The sequence below is a fragment of the Anoplophora glabripennis genome, unplaced genomic scaffold (assembly GCF_000390285.2).
Source record: "Anoplophora glabripennis isolate ALB-LARVAE unplaced genomic scaffold, Agla_2.0 scaffold569, whole genome shotgun sequence".
In the NCBI taxonomy this organism is placed as follows: domain Eukaryota; kingdom Metazoa; phylum Arthropoda; class Insecta; order Coleoptera; family Cerambycidae; genus Anoplophora; species Anoplophora glabripennis.
Window position 1 is genome coordinate 193329 of NW_019416666.1, and position 6534 is coordinate 199862.

Here is a 6534-nt window from a genome sequence, read left to right on the forward strand (position 1 = left end):
GTCAGTCACTAATGATAGATCCGTACATAAATAATACTTCTAGTTCTGCACGAACGGTTATCAACCTCTACCGCGCAGACGTCAGCCGATGTGACATAGCCGGCTGAAAGCTATGCCAATCCTGCTCCAGTCGCCATCTTGAATTGTGGAGCAGAATCGGCACAGCTATTCTACTATTGTTATAAACAAAAAAGTTGTAAAAAAAAATTACTCGCCGAATGGATTTGAAAACAGTCTTTTATTGTAAAATGGACCAAAATAAACACTTTTTGTTCTTCGTTTCCGATATATTTACAATTTAATATGAGAAAAGTGACGAAATCGACAAACTTTCGGAATTTTTTTCTCAAAAACTACTGAACAAATTTTAATTTTAAAAGCATAATAATCGGCAGATTTTCTACTTTGAGATATATATTTTTTAGTATGGGTCAATCATTTTATTGGTCTAAAGCGAGCAAAAAAGTATTTTAAAGAAAATTACACTTCAAATTAAAATTTACTTTTTACAGTATCTTGGAGTAGATTATATTTACAATAAACATTATTATGATTTTTTTTAAATCGATATACCAGGTGTAACAGGATCATGGTACACCCCCCGTATCTCCGTTAGTTTTAAAGGTAATTGATTGAAATTTGGGATATTCCATATACATAATAAGCGGCACTTTTTGATCAACAGATGATATTTTTTCCACTTCCGGTTTCGCCGGAAGTGATACCAACTTTCGATTTTCAAATGGAATACCCTGTATATTATTACATATCTGAAATCTGCATAATTTTTTGAATCCTATGATACCACATAAGTGACATTTCAAACGTCAACATTTTTTATAATTTAATTTTTAGTTTTCCATTTAAGTGTACCATGATGGTTCCGATTTATTCCAATTGACCCGTCTAATGCTGGAAAAATCGAAATCCCGTCAAAAATACTAAATTGCGGTCGGCATAAAGGTTTCTAGCCGCAACGGCATTTTTTCTACATTCCCCATAAATAATTAACATGTCCACTTTCTCATCCCTTGTATAAATGTGCGGCATTTTGAACAAAAATAACAACAAATGTAAAGACTTTTCCAATACACAATAAAAACACCGATAAACCAACAAAATTTATTTGACAGTCTGAAGGAATAATTTCATTGTTTTCAAAGCCACCTTAGTTTCTTAGCATTAAATTAGAACAAAATAATTGTATTTTCTTATTTTCTTTTAGCTGTAATTTTGATTGTATTTATCGCACATTTTATTACCAGGTATGAATTAATTCCTTATTAATAGTACTAATAAATGGTACCACGGTACCAATATGGTTCCATTTGAAAAAATTGAGTTTTACCCCAAAATCGATTACGATGAACTTTATTTGCTCATAAAAAACGCAATTTAGTATTTTTGACGGGATTTCGATTTTTCCAGCATTAGACGGGTCAATTGGAATAAATCGGAACCATCATGGCACACTTAAATGGAAAACTAAAAATTAAATTATAAAAAATTTTGACGTTTGAAATGTCACTTATGTGGTATCATTGGATTCAGAAAATTATGCAGATTTCAGAAATGTAATAATATACAGGGTATTCCATTTGAAAATCGAAAGTTGGTATCACTTCCGGCGAAACCGGAAGTGGAAAAAAAATCATTTGTAGATCAAAAAGTGCCGCTTATTATGTATATGGAATATCCCAAATTTCAATCAATTACCTTTAAAACTAACGGAGATACGGGGGGTGTACCATGATCCTGTTACACCTGNTTTGGTTTTGTAGCCGGAGTAAGGTTTTTGCAAGTAATTAGTAAAATTTAAATATTCGATTTTTGGTTTTATAAATGGCTAAAATTGACTTGAAAGTTATACCAAAACTAAACTAAATAAGCTTTTTAAATCGTAAAATTAACCTAATAATAATAATTGACCTAGCGGTCTCGAAAAATAAAAAAGTTATTGGATAATTTATTGTATAGGATAATTATTTTATTTTTATTTTACAAAAATATTAAGAGCAATAAAAGTATATTAATTTATTTTTTATTTAATTTTTAAATAATAAGTTTTTAGTTATTTTCGACAAGTTCTGAGTTGAAATTATCGTTTCATCATCAATTGCGGATGGAACATTCTGACATTCATCTGAGCACGCGCAGACTGCACAGCATTCCAGGTTCGATGACAGTTACAATTTTCCATTACATGAACAAAAATATTTTTGAAGCATATCTAACGCAGTTTCTCCTTCGAAATAATTAAAACTCAAACAACCATTTTCGATTTTCCATCCATGTGCCAATGGATCAAGAGTTACAATTTAACTATTTGTAGACTGTTTTTTTACTCGCTTTAGGCGATAATAAAATAATTGACCTATACCAAAAAAATATATCTTAAAGTAGAAGATCTGCCAATTATTATGCTTTTTTTAGAATTAAACTCTGTTTAGTAATTTTTGGGAAAAAAATTCCGAAAATTTGTCGATTTCGTCACTTTTTTCACATTGAATTGTAAATATCTCTGAAACTAAGCATTTTTCGAATTTTTGTCAAAGGATAAAATGTGTTTATTTTGGTCCATTTTACAATAAAAAACTTTTCAAAGCCATTCGGAGAAATATTTTTTTTACAACTTTTTTGTTTATAACAATTTACTGACTACGCCGAAAAATATAAAAAATATATGTAAATTATCAGAAAAATACACTTTATAAAATAAAAAAAGTTCTATTGAAATTGACAGTTCACGTTTATATTAAACATTACAATGAAATATTTCCAAGAAGTTATCATTATTTTCATTGTAAATTTCTTATGTTCTTTGGCAGTGACTTAGCTGAATAATTTCTTCAATACGAGTATAAGTGAACTGCAGGCGTTGATCTTTGTCCACACTGATGCTACAGCTTTAGAAGCAAAATTACAGGAAATATTTGTCCTTGAATGTTTACAACATAATTTCAGAATATGCTTTTCGTTAGCTTTACTTCAGATAGATATTAATTACTACAACTTATCTATGGCATTACTTGTTTAGCGATATTTGGTATTAATGGGCATATTTATACAGTTTGTCCTCAGATGAGGTACCGCACTTTCGTAAACTTTTTCTTTGTTGATTTTTCGAGAAAAATTTATTTTTCATAAAAAGTTCTGTTTATCTTGAGAAGCCATGGGCAGTAATCAAATATGTAATAAAACATACAGGGCGTTCAAAAAATTTTCCTTAAGCAAAGCGCCTTTAATTTTTGTTTTCTTTATAAATTGTATTTAACAAAGTTGTTCGAAGACAACACAAGAAATGCTTAAATACGGCGTTTAGTCAAAACAGAAAAATATGTAATCACATACATACAGGATGTCTCACGGTAACTGCCCATTAAAATTATTTCAGAGACTACTTCAATTTGAATTTAGAAAATTTGGGATTCCGGATTTTCGGGCATGCCCTTCTCAGCTAAAATAATGGCGTCCACGTACCACTTCCGGTTATACCGGAAGTCGCTATCAACTTGCTTATTTTAAATGGAACACCCTATTTATTATTGCAATTTTGGATTCTACGAGTTATTTTAGGTGGACTTTTATAAAGTTTCCCTACTCCTAAAATTAACCGTTTTCGAGATATTTAATTTTTTTTTCAAAAAAATGGAGAGAAACAGTTACTAGCTTCAAACCATGTGTATTTTATACTAAGATAAAGCAACAATATTTATAGGGGGGATAGCTAGACCCCTAAGCTTCCCATCCATACTTTCCAAGTGGCTTAATTGCATACAGGGTGCTAGAAATTTAATGCCGAGTTTAGTTAACTTCAAACCTTCATAGGTCGGTTTTTTTAAATGGAACACACTGTTTGCTTTTCTATATTCTGATACACAATTTTTTTCTCTTTCGAACGGTATCAGGGTTCCCTATACCTATCTCTTCTAGTTTTTAAATTATCTACTACTATATATATATATATATATATATATATATATGAACTTGCTAAGTGCCCTGGGAGCAGAGATAGAATTTTTTTTTAAATCTCACGCCTTTAATTATTAACTTTTTGTGGTGCCGTTATCAGCAATGTTTAAAGGGAGAATTGAAGTTTCTTAAAAAAAATCGTGATGGTACTAGCATTAAAACAACATCCCTGAATCCACCGCCAAACGCGAGATGAAATTGCGGCTATGGACCGGAGCTCGCGGCTCGGTGGTGGGGGGATCTTCAAATCCAAACAAAGTGAAATTTTTTCCATTTTCTCCGCAACTACTGCTTAGAATTTCATCATTTTTTTTTAATTTGGGGTAGCTCGTCGAATTATTAACTTTTACCTTCACGATTTAAAGCAAAGNAAATCTCACGCCTTTAATTATTAACTTTTTGTGGTGCCGTTTTCAGCAATGTTTAAAGGGAGAATTGAAGTTTCTTAAAAAAAATCGTGATGTTACTAGCATTAAAACAACATCCCTGAATCCACCGCCAAACGCGAGATGAAATTGCGGCTATGGACCGGAGCTCGCGGCTCGGTCGTGGGGGGAGAGAGATGAGATGCTGCCTTTATTTCACTTGGTTTGGATTTGAAGACGCGCGCCAAGTTTTCAGCAGCTCGAAGGCAGCATTTCATCTCTCTCCCCCCACCACCGAGCCGCGAGCTCCGGTCCATAGCCGCAATTTCATCTCGTATTTGGCGGTGGATCCAGGGATGTTGTTTTAATGCTAGTAACATCACGATTTTTTTTAAGAAACTTCAATTCTCCTTTAAACATTGCTGAAAACGGCACCACAAAAAGTTAATAATTAAAGGCGTGAGATTTAAAAGAAAATCCTATCGCTGCTCCCAGGGCACTTAGCAAGTTCATTTTTCTTTGTAAATTCGTCAAAAAAATCAAGCTTTAAGAAAATATTGACAAACAATAACGATCGCGTTTACAACGGGAGCTATTCCATTTATTAATTAAGCCATTTATAGCAATTAGTTTGGAGCGATATTTAAACAATTTAAATTGAAAAAATGATCAGGTAAACGGGTCTGCATGAAACTAGAACACTTCACGAAAAGAACGAGCCCTTGCTGAATGCTGCGCGACACCCCCAATCGATAGAAATTATTTTAAAAAAAAGTCCCATTTTTAATAACAATTGCTATTACATAAAAAGTTTTCAATATTTTTCTTCCAAATTTGAACCGTAATTTTATCCCTTCGAAACGCTTAGTTTACACAATGGTAGAAATTGATATTTTGCAAATTGTTAAAGCTATTAAATAATTAACAAATGGCTTGTTTTAGTGGTTTTTTTTGCAATAACTCAATAACTAATTATTCGATTTTGACAAGCGACCAATTAAAGGGCTTTTTAGCGCCGATATCTTATAGAAATTACATTGTTTTAAATGCAGAAGTTCTATATTAAAAATTAATAAAACCCGTTTTTTCACCTGGTTTTTGCTTATAAAAAATTAACGCTGACTTTTTTTTTTGCGGCACGAACCAGAATCTGATTCACCAACACGATCCACACCTTTTTATCATGGAATATTCTTACCGTCAGTTTTTGTGGGTGATCCTACTGTAATGCCTGTACTATAATTAAAATTGTGTATTACTATGTATGAAGTTGATTTTTTAGAATTCTTCTTAAATTTATTCTGCTCGTTGGTGGAAAATTGGGATATGTCTCATTAAAAACTGTACATGTTCTGCTTATAATCCCATTACAACGTCCGTGAATGCATAATAAATTTTAAATATCAGCATTTGAATATGTATTGTTTTCCATTTCTTATAAACACTAAATTAAACTGTCACTGCAAGGGAGTAGCAACAAATTGACAGTTTAATTGTTTGTTTTGAAGTTTTGTTAAAAATTCCACAGCTATCCTCGCAAGAAATTACATGATATTAGGTGATTACATAAAAAATAGTAGATAACTTAAAAACTAGATGGGATAGGTATAGGGAACCCTGATACCGTTCGAAAGAGAATAAAATTGTGTATCAAGATATAGAAAAACATACAGGGTGTTCCATTAAAAAAAAACTATTTATGAAGGTTTGAAGTTAACTAAACTCGGCATTAAATTTCTAGCGCCCTGTATGAAATTAAGCCACTTTCATATTATGGATGGGAAGCTTAGAAGTCTAGCTATACCCTCTATAAATATCGTTGCTTTATCTTTCTTACTATAAAATATACTGTTTCTCTCCATTTTTTTTTTGAAAAAAATTAAATATTTCGAAAACGGTTAATTTTAGGAATAGGGAAACTTCATAAAAGTCCACCTAAGATAACACGTAGAATCCAAAATTGCAATAATAGGTATACTTATAGGGTGTTCCATTTAAAATAAGCAAGTTGATGGCGACTTCCGGTATAACCGGAAGTGGTACGTGACGCCATTATTTTAGTTGAGAAGGGCATGCCCGAAAACCCAGTATCCCGAATTTTCAAAATTCAAATCGAGGTAGCCTCTGAAATAATTTTAATGGGCCGTCACCGTGAGACACCCTGTATTATTTGACGAAAATTTAAAAAATTAAAAAG